The 26547-nt window shown below is 44.6% G+C and overlaps 3 long non-coding RNA genes across 6 annotated transcripts; all 3 read right to left on the reverse strand.

The window, feature by feature from the left end:
- Window positions 1–3312: 3312 nt before the first annotated feature.
- On the reverse strand, window positions 3313–6639 carry LOC134419959 (uncharacterized). Its single transcript, XR_010028207.1, has 3 exons — window positions 6252–6639; window positions 5794–5911; window positions 3313–4041 (listed from the first exon to the last, which is right to left on the reverse strand). It is a non-coding gene; the product is annotated as an uncharacterized LOC134419959 (long non-coding RNA).
- A 1160-nt stretch (window positions 6640–7799) lies between these two features.
- Window positions 7800–12117, reverse strand: LOC134419961 (uncharacterized). Its single transcript, XR_010028210.1, has 3 exons — window positions 11958–12117; window positions 8471–8535; window positions 7800–7859 (listed from the first exon to the last, which is right to left on the reverse strand). It is a non-coding gene; the product is annotated as an uncharacterized LOC134419961 (long non-coding RNA).
- A 7075-nt stretch (window positions 12118–19192) lies between these two features.
- Window positions 19193–24167, reverse strand: LOC134419962 (uncharacterized). Of its 4 annotated transcripts, XR_010028214.1 has the most exons (6): window positions 23877–24163; window positions 23282–23346; window positions 21502–22670; window positions 21056–21381; window positions 20598–20715; window positions 19193–19452 (listed from the first exon to the last, which is right to left on the reverse strand). It is a non-coding gene; the product is annotated as an uncharacterized LOC134419962 (long non-coding RNA). The 4 variants fall into 4 exon arrangements; XR_010028212.1 differs by having other exon boundaries at window positions 21502–23346; window positions 23877–24167; XR_010028213.1 differs by lacking the exons at window positions 21502–22670; window positions 23282–23346; window positions 23877–24163 and having other exon boundaries at window positions 20598–20997; window positions 21106–21462.
- Between the last annotated feature and the right edge of the window lie 2380 nt (window positions 24168–26547).

The following is a 26547-nucleotide window of genomic DNA, read 5'->3' on the forward strand; positions in this document are numbered from 1 at the left end:
CTGCCATCATTACAATTTCAGTATCTCTAGAAGCTCTCCCATCCACCCACCCAGCCCTAAGTGGCAACCCTAAGTGGCATCCCAACTCTGGGGACACTGGAAGCCTGAAGCTCAACATCCACCCTCCCCCTCACCCTGGCTCTCAGGCCAGCACCTGCACAAAGGCCCCCTCACCTCCCCTCAGGCAGCTCCGGGGGCTGGGAACAGCCACTGGACTCCTGCCCCCCCATCCCAAAAGGCACTCTTGGGCTGGTTCTTGGGCCCTAGAACCCTCTGAGCCCCCACACCCTCAGCCCCTCGTTGGTACCACAGGGCAGGGGCTGGGAACCCCCAGGCATAACCTGCAGGCCCTGTGCTGCAGCTCCATGCCTTCCTCCCATGGCATTTATCTAGCCTCAGCATTTCCACCACCCCACATTGTTTTGGGCCTGACTCATGCCAAAATCATTATTCCACACCCTGGGGTTTTATGTCCCCACTGCTCTCACAACTGGTGTTTCAGCCCCAGTCCCACAACCCTTACCAAATTAACATGACACATCTAGTAAAGAAAACAAATCAAACCAAAAAGATGTATTAAAACGGGCAATAATAAAATAACACAATTAAGAAAAAAAACATTACAGATAAAAACAAAATAAAGTAATAAAAATACAAAAAGCAAGCTTTATTCCTCGTATTCTGAACATTTCTTTAAATCCAGAAACCGCGAAGCAGCTACTTCCCAGCCCCCAGTGACAGCAGACGGTGCCCCCCCCCCCCCCCCCCCCACCGCGCCACTCCAGGCCCCACACCAGCCGCCGGCTACCCGAGCCACGCAGGGCGCAGCAGAAAGAACTGGACACGGCCGGCCCCAGATACTGCCGCAGGCGTCGCGCCCGTACTCACCGGCGCTCCCCGGATCAGCTGCCGCGGGGGTCCCGTCCTGGCGCAGCGCCGCTCCTCGGACCGCGCATCCGCAGCTCCCGTCTCTCCCAGCTTCACCGCCGAACTGACGCCGCTGGCGCCCCAAAGCCCGCTATTTATGCCCCACGGGCGGACAGCCAGCCAATCACAACCCGAGGCAGCGCCTGCCGGCTCCACCAATCCCAGCCCGCCCATTCCCGCCGCGCTCGGATCCGCGACTCCCCGCGGTCCCCTCAAGCGCTGCTCCCGCCGCCGCCATTGCTGTGGCCGCGTCCGCCCGCTGCCCGCCGCCTGCCCGCTTCCCTGGACCAGAACCTGATCCCGACCAGGACCTGAACTGGAAGCTCCCGGCCGCCCTTCCCGTCCGCAACAGCGCCTGCCGAGGCAGCGGCAGCGGGGACGCTGCTCCGCCGGCTCCCAAAGCGGCGGTGGCGGGAGCGGCGCCTCAGACGTACGGGCGAGCGGGGCCAGTCTGAGGCGGCGAGCCGCGACTGAGCGGGCTGAGATTGGCGGGACCGCTTCCGGTTTGAAAGGGCGGCTGTGATTGGACAGGGCGGACGGAGAAAGGCGGGCCGTGATTGGCAGGCTTAGGAGCCGTCAGGCTGAGGCCCGTGGGAGCGTGGGGCGGAGCTCGCAGGCGGCGGCGGCGGCGGCGGCGGCGGCGGCGGCGGCGGCGGCGGCGGCGGCGGCGGCGGCGGCGGCGGCGGCGCCTCAGACGTACGGGCGAGCGGGGCCAGTCTGAGGCGGCGAGCCGCGACTGAGCGGGCTGAGATTGGCGGGACCGCTTCCGGTTTGAAAGGGCGGCTGTGATTGGACAGGGCGGACGGAGAAAGGCGGGCCGTGATTGGCAGGCTTAGGAGCCGTCAGGCTGAGGCCCGTGGGAGCGTGGGGCGGAGCTCGCAGGCGGCGGCGGCGGCGGCGGCGGCGGCGGCGGCGGCGGCGGCGGCGGCGGCGGCGGCGGCGGCGGCGGCGGCGGCGGCGGCGGCGGCGGCGGCGGCGGCGGCGGCGGCGGCGGCGGCGGCGGCGGCGGCGGCGGCGGCGGCGGCGCTCGCCAAACCCCCGTCCCCTTCTCCGGCCTTCTCTCGTGCCCAGGTCCCGGCGAAAAGACTCCCGCAGAGCCCCTACCGGAGAGCCCCATCGGCACTCGGGGCAGGAGGCGGAGAGGAGTGTAGCCCGGGAGGGGTTCCGTGTCGTCTTTGCGACAGCAGGGCGGACTAGGGAGCGGCGGCGATTTGGAGAGGAGAGGGCTCGGGAGCGGGGAGGGCGTGCAGCGCCTGCTGCGGGCTCTGGTGCCTCTTCTACCGCAGTGCTTCCGCTTCTGCGGGGACTTGGCCTGCCCCGACTGGCCGAGATCAGCACCCTGGCCAAAGTTAAGTGCCCGCGTCCCCCTGCCCGCCCTCCGCCTGCTGCGGGCCCGCTGCTCACCCTCGTCGTCGGATGTTATAGATGATAAAACAATATTGGCTTTCACATTCATAGATTAGCTTTTTGCATTACAAGTATTTTGATGTGGTAAAACTTATTCTTACTTTGAACTGCTTTGTATAGTGTAATATGCCAGTTTATGTATGCACTGTATATTTCATATGAATAGTAGCGTGATAAATATATGGTAGGCTTTAGCAAAATGTTAAAATAGAAACTAAAATACTTCTATGTAACTAACTCAGAAAATGGTGTAAAGCAATTATTCTGCTTCTTATAACTGCAGACTGCCCCTACCAAGTGATAAGATAATAGTGACACAAAAAGAGCTTAAGCATCCAGGAAGGATTTATCGACTCTTACCAGTGTTATCAGGGAGTGTGAAGCAACAGGATAAAACTACAGGAAGAAATAAAATATGTAGACCTAATTTACAGAACGTTCTGCAGACAAGTCAGAGGTTAAAACCAAACAAGAGAGTTCCTGGAACATCAAAAAGTTAAAGGAATGTTTGAATAATGTGTAAGTTAATGAATATGCCTGTAACCTCAGCAATGTAACAGTATATAGTGAACATGTTTTTAAGCTACCTCTGTGCTCTTTGGCTGTGTGCTAAAAGCATCCCAGTGCTGGATTATTTTGTCCTTTTATCCTTTATTAAAATTTTAAAAATTATAAAGAGTGAACTCTGTTTATCACATCAGTGAAGCTTAAGCTGATCTGCATCCAGGTGTTTTGGGACCTGCTGGGGCAGGCCATCGAGCTAAGCGTGGGGCTACCGCAGTGGAGGCCAAGTATTTCAACACAATAGCATAATCAGCAACGTCAATTAATTTTGTATTCTTCATGCAAGCCTCAGCCTAAAGAACGCTACCAGCCTCTACTAGGATTAATAATACGCATAGTAAGTGTTACTAGTATTAATATTTAGGTAAGAACTGTTAGTGTTAACACTGGCAGTCAGTGTGTTAGCTCGTGGGTGTTTACTGTGAAGCTCTGCTCTCCCACAGTATGACAAGATCCTGAAGCTGTCCTCAGGTGCACAGTTAAGTGAGCACTGCTGTCCTTACCACGGTCCCCCAATGGAGCCACGCTCCAGAGACGGGCAGCAGTGACTCTGCAGACGCCTTCCCAAGGTGACAGAGCTCGCCCCTCCTTCCCATCTGCAGTCAGGGGATGTGAAGGCAACCATTGCTGTCCTCGGCTTCATCATCTCCAGTGCAGCCAAGCACAGTATAGACAATGAGTCTCTGTCAAGTGAGCTGCAGCAGCTGGGACTGCCCAAAGGCAGGGGAAGCCCTCAGGGTGGCACCATCAGCCAGACCTGCTGGGATGTTGCTTACAGTTCCCAGCCCTGCCTTCTTCACACCCAGATGGAGGGCAGGCTGCCTGCTGTGCTGTCCTCCATCACCTCCCTTCTGTACCATCAGTCCCTGGGGGCTCCTCAGGTGCTTTGGTGAGGTTTGGCAGCTGCAGGTCTGGTGTGAGCAGAGGGATTCTTCTCTTGTCTCCCCTCATGAGCAAAGCATGCCAGCCAGCTGTGCTGTTTTACATGTCACTGACCCACAAAATTGCAGGAGACTGAGGACTCGTAACAGGTGCAGGACAGGTTCAAAAGCAACTTGGGACAAAACCTCTGTCTTTGTCAGTCCAAAGGGACAGCAGAGCTCACATCTGCTCACAATAATCCTCTGGGGAGTGGAGCAATGTCTGTATGGAAAGATGACTGGGGGTAAAATCAGTGGAAACCGAGAAGTTACATTTGTATCCTAACAGGAGCTATAATGGGACAGAAATTTTAGGGTAAAATACAGGTGCTGTTCCCAGGATGGAGCTGGGTTGGCATGCTCCACGATGATTCCCCATGCAACCATAAGGACCTGCTAAGGGTGGTGGAGTGGAGTGGGGCACCACAACCAGGCTCTGCCAAAATCTTTGCAGGGGCAGCAACTCCATGGTACTTTGAAGCTTATTAATTGCATAACAAGGGCTATTTGGCATATGTAGGAACACTTTCCAACCTAGCGTCTGAAGACCAATTTAGAGGAGGCGCCTCTAAGTCAAAAGCCAGCCAGACCTTATGTTCTTAGCACCATTCATTTAGAAGAAATCCTGTGACATTTGCAAATTTAAGAGGTGACACCCCCATTCAGACCATGGCTCCTGGGTGCGAACAATAGCTCTTTTCAACAGCAAGGAAATCTGCATGCCCTAGTGTCTCAAGGTCACTTCACCTGAGAGTCCAGAGACCCAAATCCAGCCAGAGTCCTAGTTCCCAAAAAACTTCTGCTATAAGAAATCCTTCAAAGTGTGCAATTCTAGGAGTGGAAATCCTACAGGAAACACGAGGCTTCAGGCTCCAAATGGGATCTCTTTTCCACACAATGGAAAACTCAGCAAGCCCTTCTGGCAAGACCAGTTCACAGGAGGCCCACAATTCTCAAGGGCCAGGCTTGAGAGATCCGACTCCATGGAAGCTTTAATCTGAGAAAAATCCTGTGATGTTGGTACTTTTAAAAGGCAGAATGGCACATTTAGACCCTGGCTGATGCTTTGGAGAGTGATTCTTTTACACAGTAAATAATGATTTCATTCCAATGTCTGTAGGTCACTTTGGAAACAGCCCCTGAAACCCAAGACCAAGAAGAGCCATACTTCATGACAGTTGCCATCTGGGAGGAATCCTATGACATTTGTGATTCAAGAAATTGAACCCAAAATTTCAACAGCTGATATGCAGATGCAAAAGACTGCTGTTTTCCTGAGATAAGAAATACTCCAAACCTAACATTCTGAAGGAGTTCAGAATACACACCCAGGACTGCCATACCCCCCAAAGCGCTACCTCCTGGCAGATTGTCTCTATGGTAAACCCTGTCACACTAGAAATGTTAGGAAGCAGAATCCAAACTACAGCACAAGCACCTGTAAGGAAAAGGTACCTCTGTTCATGAGATAGAACCCTTTCTGTTCCCTTCAGCCCCTACAGCTGTTCTCATGCTTTCAGGGCACTTGATTGGTTCATTCCTAGATAAAACTTATGTCTTTATTTTCAAACATATTACCCATCTCTAGTCAGAGTTTCCTACATTCCTGTATACAAATAAGTGGATAGAGAGAGGGTTTCTTTCCAAATGAATTTAGAGATAAATTCCTTTTCTTTGCCAATACCTATAAAAATGAAAACCTTGACAGGTTTTAGTATTCTACACCCATCCCTCCCTGTGAAATTTATGGCAGTTTTGGGTCCCTCTGGGAGACGACATCCAGCATGTCATGCTGGACTGTTCTAGAGAGTAATTTTCAAATGTAAGCTTAGCAAAGTTTGAATTGACTTGAACAGAGAAAAAAACTACAAGTGAACACCTACACCTGCCTACAAAGAGCTAACAAGCCCCTGGCAGCTGCCAGCATCAAAGCACAGCGGATGTCTCTAATACAGGGTAAGGATAACAATATCACCTTCTGTTCTCTCCAGCTTCTTTTCCCTGCAGTCATATTTTGCTTCTTATGATTTTTTTAGTCTCTGTATCTTCTTGGACAGCACCGAGCCCGACGACAAGGATACGAGAGTCTTTCCCTGCCGGACGGAGAGAACCAGGAAAACAGTTAAAATAAGAACAGGGCAGTTTGAAATTCATACTTGCAACGAGAAGCAGCGCCTAACCAACAGAACAAAAGTAAACAAAGCACGACACCTCCCTGGGGACAGAAGACTTATAAACTCTCCAGGATTTACAATTCTAGCGACCAACCCCTTCAGGACAGCAGCCAAGTGTCCCCTGGGGTGGTGCTGCACCAAAGAACCATCTGAGAGGTTCCAAAGAGTGAAATGCACAATATTTTGCAAAGACAAAAAATCCTGCAAAATAACAAAAATACAATAGATGTAAACTACAGGGCAAGAGTACAAGTGTTACCTTTGGGAGCTGGAACCATCCAGGTGAGCACCTGATAACTGGATCCTCACCAGAGTTTGAACCCTTCAGGACACAGAAGGGTTTTCCCCAGAAATTTCACAGACTGAGTTTTGATAGAAGCACGCTCGCCGGATCCTCAGAAACGTCACCCATTCTCCAGGCGTCTGGAGAGAACTGCAAATGGCTCTCACGTAGTTGGAGCTGGTTCTGTAAGGTCTCAGGGTGAATTTCACCAGATGCAACTGAATTGGGCAACTCCCAGTGAGACAGAGGGAACCCAAAGCTTGTTTTACCCAAACCTTGGGTAAGCACAGCTCCAGCAAATACTGAGGAAACAGACATAACAGGGTAAAAATAATAAAACTATTGCTTTTTCTTTAATCTTGCCTTTTTTTGTTTTATTCAGATGAGCAAAACAATGAAGGAGAAGGTGAAAAACTCACCATTACTGAACATTTCATCATCTGTAAGCTGAGCATCCTTAGCATAGAGGACTCCAGAGTTAAAATTCACTGATCCCTGGGAAATAAAACCAAATATATGACAAACAGTCAAACAGAAGGCGTAAAAATTTGTTTCCTCTACAGACTTTCAAGAATGTATCTTTGTATATATCCTACACATTACAACATACACTTTACACCATCTCCTAATATATAATAATTTACCTTTAAACTTTGATAGTATAGTGTGGAGAAATGGCTCCATGACAGAGGTCACGCAGACATTCGCTCGTTAGCCGACCAGGAGCTGGGAAAGTACCGAACACAGGTATTTTTGAGTTTTGCACCTGCAAGATAGCGTGTGCCTGGGCCTAGCTGGGTAGGATAACAAGTAGACAGAGAGACGTGGGAAATAGGGAATGTAGGCCCAAAGGAATGAGGAAGAGTTGATGGTATAGTTTAACCAATAGATCGCTTGGCTTACAGAATATTCATAAGCTTATTATGTGCTGTATAAGTGTCTGATACTCTCTGCAATAAACATAGCTTGCTGATCTCATATTGAGTGTCCGAGTCTTCCCTCACCCAAGAGTACAGCATAAAATTATTAACTAAAATTGGTGATCTATTATTATTAAGTTGTGCTTAAAGTTATTTTTGCTGTCATGTTCAAAACAATTTTTTTTTTTTTTTACTGTAATGAATGAGCAATTGATTTCAAAGTCATCACAAGCCCATCAAAAAAACAAAGCTCTATTCACCGGGCAGGTCTGTGAGCTAGAGGGTAGTTAGGCTTGTACTTACCTCTTGCTCTTCATGAACCAATAAATCCTGTCAACAAAACCAGGACCTTTAGCCCACTCCTATTAAAGATTCTACAAGGATGATGGTTTGATTTGTGTTTAGAAGTTTAGATTTAAAATGGCCAGTCCAATGGATAAATAAAGACAGTTGAAGTAGTATTACTTTACTCTTATTATTATTATTATTGGTATTAGTATTATCAGCTACTGGAAGAAACAAACCAGTCTATACTTAATTACTTCTATTTCCAGAAAATAATAAAGAAAAAGAACCAAACCAAACAAAGTCACTTCCTACCTTTTGTATCTCAGGATGATGAATTTCTCTTGGGCACTTCTCCAATTTATCAAGACTCACAGCACTGAAAGGCAAACAAAACAGTGCTTTATAGAAGGCCAAGTGCACGTTTCAAGGCTGAACCACCAACTGATTGCAGTGACAGCAGTTACAACATGAATCAGTCCAAGGGCCTCTCTTAAATGGAACGGAATGTTTTGTGGAACTGCTATTTCTTTCCCAAAATACTAACTTCCAACACTTCCTAAACTTATTTTGCATTTTAAAAACAGAAATTAGTAAGACTCTGTGTGGACATCAGGTTTATTTCCTTCTAATGCACAGAGCTCTGTTCCATCATCCTTCACTTTGGCTCTACACAGAATCATGGTGAGCTTTTTAGGAGTGCTCAATAATCAATTCTATTTCTTTTCCTAGTTCTCTCTCTTCTTCAATAATTAAAGGCAAGTCAAATGAAAAATGACAAGTTCAGCATCAGAGTCACACTTTTCCCCTTTGTCTGCTCAAGAACAGGCTTTAAATCCACTTATTGCTGCCTTCAACGATTCAGACTTGCAAAACCATTCTTACATGTTTTACAGGTTTATCATAAAACCCACAGAACACAAGCTCTGAATTACAGGAAAAGGTACACAGGCAAATATCTAAACTGATTACTTATTTGAAAACACATACCTTAATTCAGATTTCACCCAGAATGTTTCTGTGGGACACTAAGGGAGACATATTTTGTGAGTACCCTGTAAATGAGAAAAGCTAGCATAGATTACAGGACATACCCAGTTTTTCTGCATATTCAAATAGAATTATTAATAAAAACAATTAAGTTTAAAAAGAAGGAAGATAGCCAAGGTAATTTTACTCAGCTATATTTACTCCCGATTTAGAGAAAAAAAAAAAAGGCCCGGGTGCTGCAAAGAAAAAAAAAGTGAACCACAAACGCTTACAGTAGAATTTTAAAACAATCGCTTGGATAAAAGAATCTTATGGAACGTGAAGTAGAAAAAAAGTGAAACCACTATCAGACCTGCCTATTTTCTCACCACTGTACAAGAAAATCCTAAAAGCAGTATGAAGTCACTGCCTAAAACCGGTCATGGGATGTAACCAAGAACAATTTAGGCATTTGCTAATCTAGACAGAAACCTTTTCTGGATGCAAGTGTCAAATCACAAGTTTTGTCTCTCAGAAGCTCGACAATGCTGGAAAGCATTTTCCCCGGGGCTCGGGAGGGCAGGGGCGGAAGGGGGGGTGACTTTGCAGCTCGCACCTGTGCCATCCGAAGCATACAGCCCGCCTGCTCCCTGCGCTGGGCATTCTCCCGGCCATCTCTGGCTTTACCGCCCAGCGCCGCTCCATCCGCTGTCACGGCACAAAGAGCCACGAGCACTAACGCAGGCAGCAGCCCCGCCATGCCGGCGATACCGCAGCGCTCCCTGCTCGCAGCGCCCAACACGCGGCGGAGCCGCCTCCTCCCGCAGCACCGGCAGCAGCCCGAGGGAGACGGCTGCAGCTCGGGGGCTCCTCCGGCGCCTCCACCAGCCCGAGGGCGGCCGCCCCACCGGGACCGCGGCAGCGCCCGGCGCCGCTCGCCCGGGGCGGCTCCCGCAGCTCCCGGCCCGCGGCAGCAAAGCACCGCCTCGCCCTCCGCCATCGGCGGGCGGCAGCGCCCCCGCCCCCGGCACCGCTGAGGGAGGCCGAGGAACCGGGCGGACGCTCCTTCCGCGCTGCTCAGCACCGGGCGGGCGGCCAGACGGAGGCTGCGCCCCTCCAGCGTCGCTGTCCCGCGCGGGAGAGGCGCCGGCAGCTGCCCGCGCACAGCCCCGCGCGGCCGCCTGGCACGCCAGCCACTCATGTGCCGCGTCAGCCGTTGCGTCACGCGCCGCGCCAGCAGCACGGCCTGCCGGGATTTGGAGTCTCGGGCTGACAGCCACCGCTCCGTCCCCCGGGAGCCACCGCGAGCTGCAGTCCCTCCTGGGCATCAAACCGGTGCTTCGCCTCACGGCGGGGAAGGACCTGAGGCAGCACCGCTCCTCCCGAATGCCCTCTCTTTTTCCCTCCAACTCCTTTTACTTTTTTCACTCTGTTTTTCACCACTTCCCTTCCCTCTTCCTCTCCTGCTTCCATTCCTTTCCTTTCCCTTTCCTTCCCTTCGCCTTTCTTGTATTTCTAATCTTGGTTTACCTTTCCACCTTTAGAATAAAAAAGCAGCAGTAGAAACTTTCAGGCTACCCGGGAGTAAAAAAAAAAAATCCAAAACGAAAATGATTTAAAGAAAACGATTTATTCCCTGGGAGCCTGAAATTTTCTACTGCTGCACGTGACAAAGAGCTTTTATTCCTTCTTATAGATTGTTGATATTTTATATATATTTATAGTTTATATTGATGCATTATATTAATAACTATATTTAATATGCACCTTATTCAAAAATATACGGAAATTATTTTTTAAATTATTTACCATATCTACTGCTACAACTTATTTTTCCTCATATTTCTAATTTTTATATAAATCTTTAATGTGTTTATGATATATTTCTATACTTATATTTCTACCTTTATATTATTTGTATTTGTAATTTTTACACGAAAACCCCTGCTTTGGCAAAGAAAAAACAAAACCATCCATTATTTTAAACTACCTAAATTTTTTTTATATTTATATTTATCATAATATACAACAAATGATAGATATAGATAGATAGATACATATATCACATCCATATTTATATCTATTTTATATCCTTTTCCTATAATATTTTTAATAAAATATATGCAGTATATTACGTGTATTATATACTTTACAATTCATGTTATTTTACATTTACAATTTATTATTAATTTTTTATATATCTGCATATAGTTGCAATACATTTATATATTTGTATTTTTGCTTGGGTTGTATTTACATTTATATTCTCTATTCATATATCTATAAACATACACAATACTCTATTAAAATTAGAGTAACTTATTGTAACATATAATGACTTATGTTACATGTTAAATTTTAAAAATTGACCGAATATATAAAAATAAAATTGGCTCATTCCCATTGCTACACATCTATTTCTTCTGTTTCAATATAGTTAGAGTCATAATTGCATATTTAAAATCCAATTCCTAAATGAAATGACAGAACAAACAGCATCAAATTCCCACCAATATCTTCCAAAAACATCAAGATACCTCCAACACCCAAACAAGTGTCAGCGAAAAAACAAAGAACACTCTTTTCAATAACAATTCTCATCACGACAGAAAAATGGAACCAAAATAAAAGAAAATCCTATAGAAACACACACAGCAAATTACAAAAAGTACTAAAAAAAAGTCAAACCAATCTACTCAACTCAAGCCAGTGCCACTCACCCTGAACGACGTTAACAAAAAAAAAAAAAAAACAACAAAATTCTACCTCTACATTAACTCAAAGAATAAACAATCCTCTGTAAAGATAACTTTAAAACCTGAACTAATTAACAAAATGGAAAAACATCTCAACCAGAAAAAACTAAGAAATTAACTACCCAAATAAATAAATACTTTAGAAACCCACCATATAAATACCCATGTTCCCAAAAAAACCCCTGATAAACAATACTCAAATACATTAAAAGACAACAACAACAACAAAAAAAAAAAAAAGAAAGAAAATAAAGAAACCAACAACAAGAATAATACCAAAAAAACAGATAAACTGAAATCTGCAACAAAAAAATTATTCCCAACTGAATAAACCCATAGTGCCTCAAGCTATCAAAATAAAAATACCACCTAGAAACAAACACAAACACTAAAGACAAAGGTAACCATAAACAATGTCCCCAAATTACCCGTAACCATAAAACATACACTACAATCAAACAAACCAAACAAATAAAAGCCCTGGAAGACGATAAACACACATGCAATTATAAAGATTAAAAACCCGCTGCTATGAACGACACGACGCTACCCCAAGCCGCCCAAAACAAACACTACACACTCACGCTAATAAAAGCCACCGCAACAGAATTAAAATGCGAACCACTGCTTCACGCTACGACCCGTAAAAAACATTGCGCGCCCTTCTAAACATAATACCCCGGCAAAAAAAAAAAAAAAAAAAAAAAAAATAAAAAAAAAAATCCGACTACAAAACCCAATCCGAAACGAACCTTTATCATCCCTACCGGCACCGAGAACCGTGCCGCTCAGGAAGAACACCGTATCCCTTAGCGGACAGCCGCTGCAAACCGAGCCCAGCGATGCCATCACCGCCTCCAAAGCGCCTCCGAGCCACGGCACCGCCGAACTTGGAGCGGCCGAACCCCGCGCTCGCTGCCGGCCCCGGACGGAGCGCGGCTCCCGGCAGGAAAGCGGCTCCTGTGGCGGCCGCTCCGGCACGCGGGGCCGGCGCCGTCCCGGGGAGCCCCGCCCGCTGCCCCTGCCCGGCGGGGCCGGCACCGGGCCCGGGGCTACCGGCGGCGCCCGAGCCCCGCGCCCGGAGCGGACGGAGCGGCCGGCACCGCCCGGGCCGGCGCAGCAGCGCCCGCGCCGCCTCTGCCGCCCTTGGCCGGCCCGGCCCGGCTCCGCTCGGCTCCGCACGGCTCGCACCGGCGCGGCTCCGCCCCTGCCGCCCTTGGCCGGCCCGGCCGCGCCGAATCCCCCGTGCGCCCTGGCAGCTGCCCGGGCCGTGCCAGCAGCGCTCCCGAGCGGGAACGTTCCGGGCCGGGCCGCGGGCACGGGGAGCGCCCTCCAATGCAGCGGTACAGCCCCATTGCAGCCCTGCAAACGCTGCCGGAGCTGCGGCTTCCCGCAAGCCAACCCCGAAACCGCAGACGGGGCGCACCTCACTTCAACAAGGGCAAAGAAATGTGTTCTCCCCTCCAATTTCACCCCCTAGGAGAGCAGAAAAGAAGGGGTGCTCCCCAAATGAAAGCCTTCGACTGATGGGAAAGGGCGATTTCGACCTCCATTCAAACCCTTGAAAAGGAGGGACACCAGGGCTGCCCCCTCCATTTAAACCCGAGGGTGGTGCAAATGGGGTGGCTGCCTTCAAATCAAACCCATAATACCACAAGAATACTTTTCCCATTCCCCTTAGAATAGAACGCAGGGATTCCCTGTCACCCCCGGGATACCCCTAACAGCCTGGAAAAGGCAGCTTTTCCTGCAATCAACACCCTTAAAACCACAAGTCAAGAGGGATCCCCTCAGGTCAAACGCAGACAATAAAAGAAGAGGAGCTGCTTCCTTCTCCTTAATCCCTTTTGTCCTCACAAGCTCCACTTTTGTTCCTGGGGATCCGGGGAGGGACTGGCAAGACGAAATTGCAAAGGGGAAGGAGAAAATTCCTCGCTCCAAACCCACACGGGCTCACCTGTTCGGCTGCTGCTCCCGGGCACGAGGATTCGTCCCTCGGCACCTCCTTTAAGCGATGCTCCACGTACCCAAGCGCGGATCCAGGTGTTGCCCCCGACCCTGTGGGAAGCTCCCGCAGTCCTTCCATGAGACAGCGCCGGGAGCGCCCCATAAACCCCTCCACTCAGCAGCTCCATGCAAAAGGGAGCTGAGGCAAAGCCTCCACCTAAAACAGCCTCGCCCCGGCAGGAGCCGCCCCCTCATCATCCTCACACTCACACCTGGGCTGCTCCGAGCCCCCATCATCCTAACAGCTCATACCTGGGCTGCTCCGAGCCCCCATCATCCTCACACTCACACCTGGGCTGCTCCGAGCCCCCATCACCGTCACACTCACACCTGGGGTGCTCCGAGCCCCCATCATATATTTTTCATATTTATAGTCGCATGTATATTTAGAATTTATATTACTGTATAATAAAAATTATATTATATATTGCATCTCTTCATGTTACTTACATAGGTTTCTATTTCTATTCATCGTTTGGTATTATATCTTTATATCTCTGTATATTTATTATATATTTCTGTATGTCGATTTACATTTCTATAGTACTTATATTATTTAAAATAAAACCCCTGCCTCTAACGAAATAAAAAGCAAAGACAACCCTTTCTTTAAAACACATTTAAAATTTTAAAAATAATTTTGTTTGTCATAATTTTATTCACATCTATATTTGTAATTTCCATTTGTTATATTTATAGATATTATATATATTGGAGAGAATACCTTTTTATATAATAATAGATATATTCTTTTGACACAATAGATTTCTTTTACTTATATTTATATGTATTAAATATTTATTGATATCGACATATATATATGATATATTTGGATTTCTAGTTTTATATTTTTTATGAAATCTCCAGCCTATACCCCAATAAAAGCCAAACTATCCCCAATTTATTTAAACTATATTTAAACATAAATCGTGTCACAGCTGCATTGCACAGCAGTGCCCCAAGCTAATCTGACACTTGTTCATCTCCTGGACCTGAATCTGAACCCGCTCACCTTGATCGCACCTGGCAGAACCATTTTCGTACCTTTTTCTGGCATGTCTTGTTTTTGTTTTTTTTTGTCTTGAGTTTTTGTGGCCTTTATTGCCTCTCTTTCTTGCCTTGTTTTTTGGGGCTTTTACTCCCTTTTTCCTTGATTTTTTTCTGGCACTTCTTGGGGTTTTTTCTTCGTTTCTTCTTGCCCATCTTGTTGGGTTTTTTTGGTTTTTCCTTGCCCCCCTTGGGGTTTTTTTTTCAGGTGTTTTGTTTTTTTTTTTTTTTTTTTCCTTGGATTTTCTTGGCCTTCTTTTTTTTTCTTTTCTGGATTTTTTCTTCCCCATCTTGGTTTTTAGTTCTGATTTTATTTCTTGCCCATTTTGGGGTTTTTCTCTGGTCTGTTTTCAGGGATTTTTCTTGCCCATCTTGGGTACTTTTCTGGTTTTTTTTGTTTTTTTTTTTTTTTTTTCTCTGCCTTTCTTACGGTTTTTTCTGTTTTTTTTTTTTTTTCTGGGATTTTTCTCGCCCATCTTGGGGGTTTATTCTGGGCTTTTTCATGCCCATCTTGGGGTTTTCTTCTGCGTTTTTTTCTTGCCCATCTTGTTCTTGTTTTTCGGGTTTTTTTTTTTTTTTTTTTTTTCTTTATTTTGTTTTATTCCTGTTTATTTCTGTGGTATTTCTGGGATTTTTCTTGCTCATCTTGGATTTTTCGGGGAGGGGGGTTTCTCACCCATCCCGAGGTTTTTTTTTTTTATGTGGGTTTGTTTTTTTGGTTTTTTGGTTTTTTTTGTTTTTTTTGTTTTTTTTTTTTTTTTTTTTTTTTGTTTGTTTGGTTTTTTTTTTTTCCGTAGGTTTCTCCTTGCCCTCCTGGTTTTTGGGTTTTTTTGTCTGTCTTCCTTCCTTCCTTCCTGTCCTTCCTTCTTTCTTCCTTTCATTTCCTTTCCTTATTTTCTTTTTTTCTTTTTCTTTCTTTCTTTCCCTGCATTTCTAATCTTGGTTTTCCTTTCTAGCTTTAGAATAAAAAAGCAGCAGTAGTAACTTTCAGGCTACCTGGGAGTAAAAAAAACTCCAAAACGAAAATGATTTAAAGAAAACGATTTATTCCCTGGGAGCCTGAAATTTTCTACTGCTGCACATGACATAGAGCTTTTATTCCCTCTTATAGATAGTTGATATTTTATACTTTATACAGCGCCCCCTGCCGTCTGCACAGGCGCACTGCATAAAGAGCGCTGCGGCGTCGTTCGGTTCTGTTTAATGAAACTCGGCTGAATTCGGCTTGCTTCGGCTGTTGGTCTAAACTCGTTTCAGTTCGGCTCTTCGGCTAAACTCGGTCGTATTCGGCACGTTGTCTAAATGCGGCTCAAGTCGGCTACACTCGGCTATCGGTTCCAGTCGGCTATCATCGGCTCTTGGTGTAAACTCGGCTGTTTTCGGCCGCACTGGGCTCTTCGGTTCAAGTCGGCTGTTTTCGGCCGCAGTCTGCTCTTCGGGGAAACTCGGCTGTTTCCGGCCGCAGTCGGCTCTTCGGGGAAACTCGGCTGTTTTCGGCCACACTCGGCTCTTCGGGTAAACTCGGCTGTTTTCGCCCACACTCGGCTCTTCGGCTCTTCGGAACTATTCGCTCCGGCTCGGCTCCCTCAGGGCGGGAAAGCGGACGTGAGAGGACCCCGGCACAGCGAGGCGTTTGCCCAGATGCCTCTCACAAACCCGCCGAAATACGCCCGCCCACGGCGCCCCTGAGCCCACAGCATGTCTCGAGTACACATGAAACGCCACAGAAAAATCCGTCGGAGCCGCCATGACGTCGGTATTCCGTGCAGGCAGTGCAGTCACACCCACCCGGTCCTCCACTTCCCCGCCCTTTTCGCCGCCATGCTGAGAAGGTCAACCAAAACTCCGCGACATCGCCCACGCGCCACTCCCAAGCTGGCGGCCTCTCGGTGCACGGCTGCAGTACCGCGCTCTGCCCACAAGGCGGCAGCACTGCCGCCCGCCCCAGCCGGGGGCGCAGCGCGCCTCGGGGCTGCGGGCAGCGAAGGCGGCAAAAAAGAACAGGGGCGACCCCCGCCGAAAACTGCTCTGAAATAAATGCCCCAAAACCGGGAAGAGGGGAAAAAAACTTCTGCCTCTAGCCTAATAGGATAAAAGACAAAACAAAACAAAACAAAACACAACACAAAAAAAAAAAAAAAAAAAAAAAAAAAACAACAAAGAAAAAAACAACAATTTCTTTAAAAAAATATTTAAATATTTTTAAAATATTTTTTCATATTGATATTCACATTTCTATTTACAATGTATATTGATGTACACTGTCCATTTACACATTTCTTTTTATAAATATATTTCTATTCGATATTGCATATATCCCTACAACTTAAATTTATTTGTATATTTTTATAAATATTTTTACATAGTAAGTATATATTTCTGTTACGATTTTTACTTCTGTAACACTTGGATTATTTAAAATAAAACCTTTGCCTCCATCCACATTAAAGCCAAAAAGAACCCCTTTCTTCAAAACTGTATTTAAATATTTTTTTAAATTCTATTTTTCAGGTTCATATTCACATTTACATTTAAAATGTATACTTATGTATACTGTTATTTGTATTCTTCATTACATCTCTTCCTATTATTTGTATTTATTTATATTTTGTGTTTATATATATATTTATATCTTGATTGTATATCTCAATATTTAGAAATATATAACAATAATATCTACATTCATATTATTTAAAATAAAAACCCTGCCTCTAACACAAGAAGAATAAAAAAAACCCCAACCCTTTGTTTTAAACAATATTTAAATAGATTTTATCCTCATGTTCAATTTTTATATTTATATTTGTATTTATAATGTATATTAATATCTATTGCTTACTTATACATTTATCTTTACCAATGTCAATTTATTAATAAATTTATATTCTATATTACATCTGATGCGAGTAGGTATTTATATTTTTTATATATTTTTATTCATATTTTTTATATTGATTAAATATTTCTGCGTCAAGATTTTTACTTCTGGAACACTTATAATATTCAAAATAAAAACCCTGCCTCTACTTAAATAAAAGCCAAAACATTCCCTTTCTCTTAAACTATATTTACATATTTTTATATTTATATTCCCATTTATAATTTATATTGCCATATAATGTTATTTATATTCTATACTACAACTCTTCATATTACTTACATATATTTATATTTAAATTTATAGTCATAGTTTAGCAATTTCTCTTTATATATTTACTATATATTTCTATCTTAAGATCCACATTTCTATATTACTTATATTATTTAAAATAAAACTCCTGCCTCTAACCAAATAAAAACCAAGGATACCCCATTATTTGAACCAGATTTAAAATTTAGGAAGTAAATTTATTTTTCAAAATTATAATATTTATATGGATATTTTTATTTATTTTATTCATAGATATTATATATATTAGAGAGAATACCTTCTAATATAATCATAGATATATATTTTCCGTATTATATATATTTTTACTTATATTTATTTAAATTAAATATGTATAGATATTTGTATTTCTATATATATTTGTATATCTGAATTTATATTTTATTTCTATCATTTATTTAAAATTCCCAGCCTACAACCTAAAAAAAAAACCCAATTTACTTTAACTCTATTTAAATATTTTTATATCTACAATCTATATTTATTTATCTTTGTGTATATATATATATATAAAATAGACTATCATTTATCTATATGATAATATGTTACAATTATATACTATGTATTTTAGTTTTATGTATGTATCTGTTATCTATATTTATGTTTACCACTCTAATGTTATATTTATTTTTAAATGTATATTTATTTCTGTTTTCATCTCTATATTAAACCATGTCAGTTCATTAACCCGACACACCAGAGCCACAACAATACTGTACCTTTGTCAGCACTGGCACGCAGCACACGCCCATCCCATCGCAGCACAGCAAAACAAAACCTATTTCTATTACTAACGGAACAAACATCCCACAACGTCATTGAACCCTAATAAAAACTCAAATAAACCTAACTGTAAATAAATTTTAAATCCCACTATAAAGTGGCCCAAAACCTCCGCACATGCTCATCATAAACTTCCTCCTAAAATGATATCTCAAAAACCCCAAAAAACTCAAACACACCTTGAAAATGACACAACTGCTAATAAAAACTAACACCCAATAAAAATTAAATCAAACCAACTCACTAGACTCAAAACTGCACAACTGACCCTAAACATTACTAAAAAAAGTCCCAAAAGCTCTACCTTTATGCTAATGCACAAATAATAACCTATGATCTATCAAAGTTATTTGAAAAAATTAAAAAAAATAATTAAAACCATGAAAATAAAAAACCTAAACTATTAAAATACTAAAAAATATCACTACCTAAATTAAAAAACATATTGCCTATAAAAACCCACCATATAAATGCTCCTGTCCCAAAAAATAAAAATAAAAAAAACTATCCAACCAGAAAGAAATCAGAACTGAGGAACACCAAAACCATAATGTCCAAAAGGTCACACCACATCCCTTATCATACACCAACTACAAACAAGATAAAACAATACAATGAATTCTTAAAAACCACCTTAAAACCACTACACTGAAAAACATTTCAAAATTTAAAAACTGCATTTAACAAAAGCCATCTAATAAATTCACACCCAAAACTCCAGCAGCCCAGCTGGCCCTACCAAAGCTCTAGGTTTATACATACAGTAAACAAAACCAAAATCCCAGTAATACCCATCAGAAATCTATGAAAGAACCCTACTGAAATTAATCCTGCCTCAAATACAAACCAACCCATCCAGAAAGTCAGCTTCACTCAAAACACAATTTACACAGAGTTAATAATACCAAGAAATAAAACAACACACCATATACCACCAATGCATATCATAGTGAAGGAAAAAAAAAACACTACATTTTTTCCTTTTTGTTTTTTAAACTAACTTCTTTTATTAGCTAGAACAAAAGCTTTTGCCAGGACTGTAGCAACAACAACAACTTCTTTTTCTTCTTCTCCTTCTGAAATGTCCCTTCTCACTCCCAAATTCCTTTCAACTCCTGAGTTTACATCCAAGCAAAAAGCAAAATTCGTGCACTCGTGCGTTCGCTGCTCCTGTCAGATTCTCTCTTTCCCTCCACATCTTCTTACACTTTCAGTCCTCACGCTGTCCCGCCGTGATGAGTCTGACAGAAGAATTGGCACATGTTAACAGAGCATTTCCCTCCCTCCCTCTGCTTTCCTCAGCGCATTTCAATCCATCCCAGGCCTGCAGTGATGCACGCTCACCCCAAAGCTCACAGCAAGCATGCAGCAGCTCAGGCTCACTCGGCTCCAGGGCCCAGAGCCTGCAGGCCCTGCAGCTGCCACACGGATGGACCTGGTTCCCTCCCCGGGTGCCCAGAGGGAAACCTGAGGGCAGGCGTCCACCCCGAGGGGGCACCCGCAGCCCCGGGCAGGCATGGAGTCGCCGGCTGCTCTCTGGGGACGACACCCTCCCTGCAGGCCACACTGCCTCGGCCTCTCCCTCCCTGGGGGACAGGCACCTCCAGGGTCTGTGACCAGCCCCCTTCCGTCAGCATCCAGGGGCTCTGTCAGAGCCAGAGGGCTCAATTCGTGGTGAGTACCGATGGCACACAAATGGCAGCCCGAGGAAATCGTGTTCTGGTCTCTAAGTGCTTGGGACAGGGTCTGATTTTTTGTTTTGTACTTGTATGATGATTAGTACAACAGGGCTCTGATGGATGACATGGCAACAGAGAATTAAAAACTCCTCGATAGGATTACATCGACTTCTAGGAAAAGACAAAAGCCTAGGACCCTTCTGAAATCTACTTTTAATCCAAAGCACGGGGATTGTCAGCATGCTGCACCTTCCAGCTTTTCAAAGCAGCTTCCCTCTGAAGACCAGGAAACATTGATTTCTACAGAAACAATGGGCAACCCCCAGGCTAATCTCAGCACTACTGTTTAATAGGGGACCTGCCAGCGTGCCAGTCCAGCTTCAAGTGTGCTTTACTTCAGTCTAACATCCCCACAAAATTCTTCTCACAACTTCCAACCCTGAAATCTTATTTTCCCCTAAAGCTTCTCTTCATTAGCAATTTCCAAGTAACATGGTATTTTTACAACATTCAAAAATGTCATGCTGGACTGTGCTACAGAGTAATCAGCAAATATAAGCTTAGCAAAGTTTGAATTGACTTGTCCAGAGAAAAAACCTACAAGTGAACACCTACACCTGCCTACAAAGAGCTAACAAGCCCCTGGCAGCTGCCAGCATCAAAGCACAGCGGATGTCTCTAATACAGGGTAAGGATAGCAATATCACCTTCTGTTCTCTCCAGCTTCTTTTCCCTGCAGTCATATTTTCCTTCTTATGATTTTTTTAGTCTCTGTATCTTCTTGGACAGCACCGAGCCCGACGACAAGGATACGAGAGTCTTTCCCTGCCGGACGGAGAGAACCAGGAAAACAGTTAAAATAAGAACAGGGCAGTTTGAAATTCGTACTTGCAACGAGAAGCAGCACCTAACCAACAGAACAAAAGTAAACAAAGCATGATACCTCCCTGGGGACAGAAGACTTATAAACTCTCCAGGATTCACAATTCTAGCGACCAACCCCTTCAGGACAGCAGCCAAGTGTCCCATGGGGTGGTGCTGCACCAAAGAACCATCTGAGAGGTTCCAAAGAGTGAAATGCACAATATTTTGCAAAGACAAGAAATCCTGCAAAATAACAAAAATACAATAGATGTAAACTACAGGGCAAGAGTACAAGTGTTACCTTTGGGAGCTGGAACCATCCAGGTGAGCACCTGATAACTGGATCCTCACCAGAGTTTGAACCCTTCAGGACACAGAAGGGTTTTCCCCAGGAATTTCACAGACTGAGTTTTGACAGAAGCACGCTCGCCGGATCCTCAGAAACGTCACCCATTCTCCAGGCGTCTGGAGAGAACTGCAAATGGCTCTCACGTAGTTGGAGCTGGTTCTGTAAGGTCTCAGGGTGAATTTCACCAGATGCAACTGAATTGGGCAACTCCCAGTGAGACAGAGGGAACCCAAAGCTTGTTTTACCCAAACCTTGGGTAAGCACAGCTCCAGCAAATACTGAGGAAACAGACATAACAGGGTAAAAATAATAAAACTATTGCTTTTTCTTTAATCTTGCCTTTTTTTTTTTTTTTATTCAGATGAGCAAAACAATGAAGGAGAAGGTGAAAAACTCACCATTACTGAACATTTCATCATCTGTAAGCTGAGCATCCTTAGCATAGAGGACTCCAGAGTTAAAATTCACTGATCCCTGGGAAATAAAACCAAATATATGACAAACAGTCAAACAGAAGGTGTAAAAATTTGTTTCCTCTACGGACTTTCAAGTACGTATCTTTGTATATATCCTACACATTACAACATACACTTTACACCATCTCCTAATATATAATAATTTACCTTTAAACTTTGATAGTATAGTGTGGAGAAATGGCTCCATGACAGAGGTCACGCAGACATTCGCTCGTTAGCCGACCAGGAGCTGGGAAAGTACCGAACACAGGTATTTTTGAGTTTTGCACCTGCAAGATAGCGTGTGCCTGGGCCTAGCTGGGTAGGATAACAAGTAGACAGAGAGACGTGGGAAATAGGGAATGTAGGCCCAAAGGAATGAGGAAGAGTTGATGGTATAGTTTAACCAATAGATCGCTTGGCTTACAGAATATTCATAAGCTTATTATGTGCTGTATAAGTGTCTGATACTCTCTGCAATAAACATAGCTTGCTGATCTCATATTGAGTGTCCGAGTCTTCCCTCACCCAAGAGTATAGCATAAAATTATTAACTAAAATTGGTGATCTATTATTATTAAGTTGTGCTTAAAGTTATTTTTGCTGTCATGTTCAAAACAATTTTTTTTTTTTTTACTGTAATGAATGAGCAATTGATTTCAAAGTCATCACAAGCCAATCAAAAAAACAAAGCTCTATTCACCGGGCAGGTCTGTGAGCTAGAGGGTAGTTAGGCTTGTACTTACCTCTTGCTCTTCATGAACCAATAAATCCTGTCAACAAAACCAGGATCTTTAGCCCACTCCTATTAAAGATTCTACAAGGATGATGGTTTGATTTGTGTTTAGAAGTTTAGATTTGAAATGGCCAGTTCAATGGATAAATAAAGACAATTTAAGTAGTATTACTTTACTCTTATTATTATTATTATTGGTATTAGTATTATCAGCTACTGGAAGAAACAAACCAGTAGTATCTATACTTAATTACTTCTATTTCCAGAAAATAATAAAGAAAAAGAACCAAACCAAAAAAAGTCACTTCCTACCTTTCGTATCTCAGGATGATGAATTTCTCTTGGGCACTTCTCCAATTTATCAAGACTCATAGCACTGAAAGGCAAACAAAACAGTGCTTTATAGAAGGCCAAGTGCATGTTTCAAGGCTGAACCACCAACTGATTGCAGTGACAGCAGTTACAACATGAATCAGTCCAAGGGCCTCTCTTAAATGGAACGGAATGTTTTGTGGAACTGCTATTTCTTTCCCAAAATACTAACTTCCAACACTTCCTAAACTTATTTTGCATTTTAAAAACAGAAATTAGTAAGACTCTGTGTGGACATCAGGTTTATTTCCTTCTAATGCACAGAGCTCTGTTCCATCATCCTTCACTTTGGCTCTACACAGAATCATGGTGAGCTTTTTAGGAGTGCTCAATAACCAATTCTATTTCTTTTCCTAGTTCTCTCTCTTCTTCAATAATTAAAGGCAAGTCAAATGAAAAATGACAAGTTCAGCATCAGAGTCACACTTTTCCCCTTTGTCTGCTCAAGAACAGGCTTTAAATCCACTTATTGCTGCCTTCAACGATTCAGACTTGCAAAACCATTCTTACATGTTTTACAGGTTTATCATAAAACCCACAGAACACAAGCTCTGAATTACAGGAAAAGGTACACAGGCAAATATCTAAACTGATTACTTATTTGAAAACACATACCTTAATTCAGATTTCACCCAGAATGTTTCTGTGAGACACTAAGGGAGACATATTTTGTGAGTACCCTGTAAACGAGAAAAGCTAGCATAGATTACAGGACATACCCACTTTTTCTGCATATTCAAATAGAATTATTAATAAAAACAATTAAGTTTAAAAAGAAGGAAGATAACCAAGGTAATTTTACTCAGCTATATTTACTCCCGATTTAGAGAAAAAAAAAAAAGGCCCGGGTGCTGCAAAGAAAAAAAAAGTGAACCATAAACGCTTACAGTAGAATTTTAAAACAATCGCTTGGATAAAAGAATCTTATGGAACGTGAAGTAGAAAAAAAGTGAAACCACTATCAGACCTGCCTATTTTCTCACCAGTGTACAAGAAAATCCTAAAAGCAGTATAAAGTCACTGCCTAAAACCGGTCATGGGATGTAACCAAGAACAATTTAGGCATTTGCTAATCTAGACAGAAACCTTTTCTGGATGCAAGTGTCAAATCACAAGTTTTGTCTCTCAGAAGCTCGACAATGCTGGAAAGCATTTTCCCCGGGGCTCGGGAGGGCAGGGGCGGAAGGGGGGGTGACTTTGCAGCTCGCACCTGTGCCATCCGAAGCATACAGCCCGCCTGCTCCCTGCGCTGGGCATTCTCCCGGCCATCTCTGGCTTTACCGCCCAGCGCCGCTCCATCCGCTGTCACGGCACAAAGAGCCACGAGCACTAACGCAGGCAGCAGCCCCGTCATGCCGGCGATACCGCAGCGCTCCCTGCTCGCAGCGCCCAACACGCGGCGGAGCCGCCTCCGCCCGCAGCACCGGCAGCAGCCCGAGGGAGACGGCTGCAGCTCGGGGGCTCCTCCGGCGCCTCCGCCAGCCCGAGGGCGGCCGCCCCACCGGGACCGCGGGAGCACCCGGCGCCGCTCGCCCGGGGCGGCTCCCGCAGCACCCGGCCCGCGGCAGCAAAGCACCGCCTCGCCCTCCGCCATCGGCGGGCGGCAGCGCCCCCGCCCCCGGCACCGCTGAGGGAGGCCGAGGAACCGGGCGGACGCTCCTTCCGCGCTGCTCAGCTCCGCGCGGGCGGCCAGACGGAGGCTGCGCCCCTCCAGCGTCGCTGTCCCGCGCGGGAGAGGCGCCGGCAGCTGCCCGCGCACAGCCCCGCGCGGCCGCCTGGCACGCCAGCCACTCATGTGCCGCGTCAGCCGTTGCGTCACACGCCGCGCCAGCAGCACGGCCTGCCGGGAGTTGGAGTCTCGGGCTGACAGCCACGGCTCCGTCCCCCGGGAGCCACCGCGAGCTGCAGTCCCTCCTGGGCATCAAACCGGTGCTTCGCCCCACGGCGGGGAAGGACCTGAGGCAGCACCGCTCCTACCCAATGCCCTCTCTTTTTCCCTCCAACTCTTTTTACTTTTTTCACAAACATTTTATCTCATTAAAAGGAGCAAAAAATGTACAAAGTTAATACTTCATTATGCCTTGTGACACAGAGATGAGAAAAAGGCATATTGAATTTATCTAGATTGAATAGAATTGAAAAGCTTAAATATTTTCACAAAATATATTAAAAAATATTTATTTTTGAACATGTTGTGGTACCTTTATCTTACAGAAATATTGTTAATAATTTATGCATTCCAAAACTCAGTATTTAAACAATCATCTCTGTACTTTAATCCTTTAGTAAAGACAATAAAAATCACTGGAAAGTTCTACCTTATGACCAATATTACACTGTAAAAATAAAAATGTGCATTATCAGATTAAGCACTACAGATATGATGACATTTCCAGGCTAACAACACAGTTATAAAGGCCTTACAAACTAAGAATTAGACTCTGTCATTAACATTCAAAGTGTAACATTTTCATTATTTGTCATTTTATCTCAATACTATATGAATATTCATAGACACACACCTTGATTGCCACCAGTGACAATGGCAAGCATTTCTAAATTATTCAGCTACATATATTATCTATATTTATGATTCTTGTTCAATTAACATTGGCTGAAAAGGAATTATTTTTCATAATTCATATATTCATAAATATAATGTTGTATATATTATTACTATTATTAACTCTTTTTACTCTCTGTGCAAAACAGGAAAAAGAGAAACAGCATTCATTAAGATGAAAGCAATCAATAATGCAGAGCAGTTCACCAGAATCCCAGCCCTTGATGTTTCAACCCCTCCCTGTGACTCAGAGTCAAAGACTGACACGGTCAGCAGGAGATAACCAGAGCTCGGTTTCCCACTGCCTCACAGGCATTGTGCAGCCCCGCTGTCCTGCAGATCCACCCACACCCCACGAGTGTGCAGAAGAGCCCCTGCAGTGCCTCTGGGGCTGTGGGAACAGCAGAGGCTCAGCTGCAGCAGGATGTGCTGCTGTGCTCCCAGGACGGGGCTTGGTGCTCAGCCAGCTCGTGCAGTGCTGCAGGAAGCCGGGTGCTGAGTAACTGTCTTGGTTTGGAAAGACAGGAGTCTGCTGAGGAAGGCAGGAGCCTCCCCTGAGATGGAGAATGTAAACCCTCCCCACCCCTCCCAGTTGCTATAAATTTTAAATTAAGGCGCTATCAGGCAAAAACATGGGAGCAGGAAATAACGGTTCTTTAATAGGGAAAGGAGAAAAATAAAAAGATAAAATAAACAATGCAGTGCACTAGAACAACACTGCCAGAGTCAGAACCCAACCTGACACCCTGTGGGTCAGGCTGGTGGCAGCAGTCCCATTGGAATTGTGGCTCAGCCCTCCTGCAGTGTCAGGGTGGTTCTGCTGGAGCAGGGATCCTGGAGAAGGGTGCAGTCTCTGCCTCTGAAGATCCAGGGGAAGGAGAGGCAGCTGCTGTTCCTCTGGGGAATCCAGTGGAGAAGCTGTGCTGGTGTTCCAGAATCTCCAGATTATATCCAGGCAGGAATGCTTGGCTCCTCCCTCTGGGCTCACATCTCCCAATGGGATGCTGTAGTTCTTATCAGCCATGCAGGGACATTCAATGGCTGTTATCAGCAGGTGTCCCCTCCTGAGGGAGGTGTGAATGTGGTCACTCAAAGAGAGAGATAAGGCAAACTGCCCATTTGACAAAGATAATCTAATGTCAATTGAAAACGATTTGCCTTGCAGTCTTCAACAGTAATGCATACTGCCATAGAAGTTTGCAGAGGAGGAGAAAGACCTGAAGGTGATGGTGGGTTTGAGGCTGGATGTGTCCCAGCCGCGTGTGTTGGCAGCCCAGAACCCAGCCATGACCTGGACTGCATCCCCAGAGTGTGGGCA

This window comes from Melospiza melodia, chromosome 6 (genome assembly GCF_035770615.1).
Source record: "Melospiza melodia melodia isolate bMelMel2 chromosome 6, bMelMel2.pri, whole genome shotgun sequence".
Taxonomy (NCBI): domain Eukaryota; kingdom Metazoa; phylum Chordata; class Aves; order Passeriformes; family Passerellidae; genus Melospiza; species Melospiza melodia.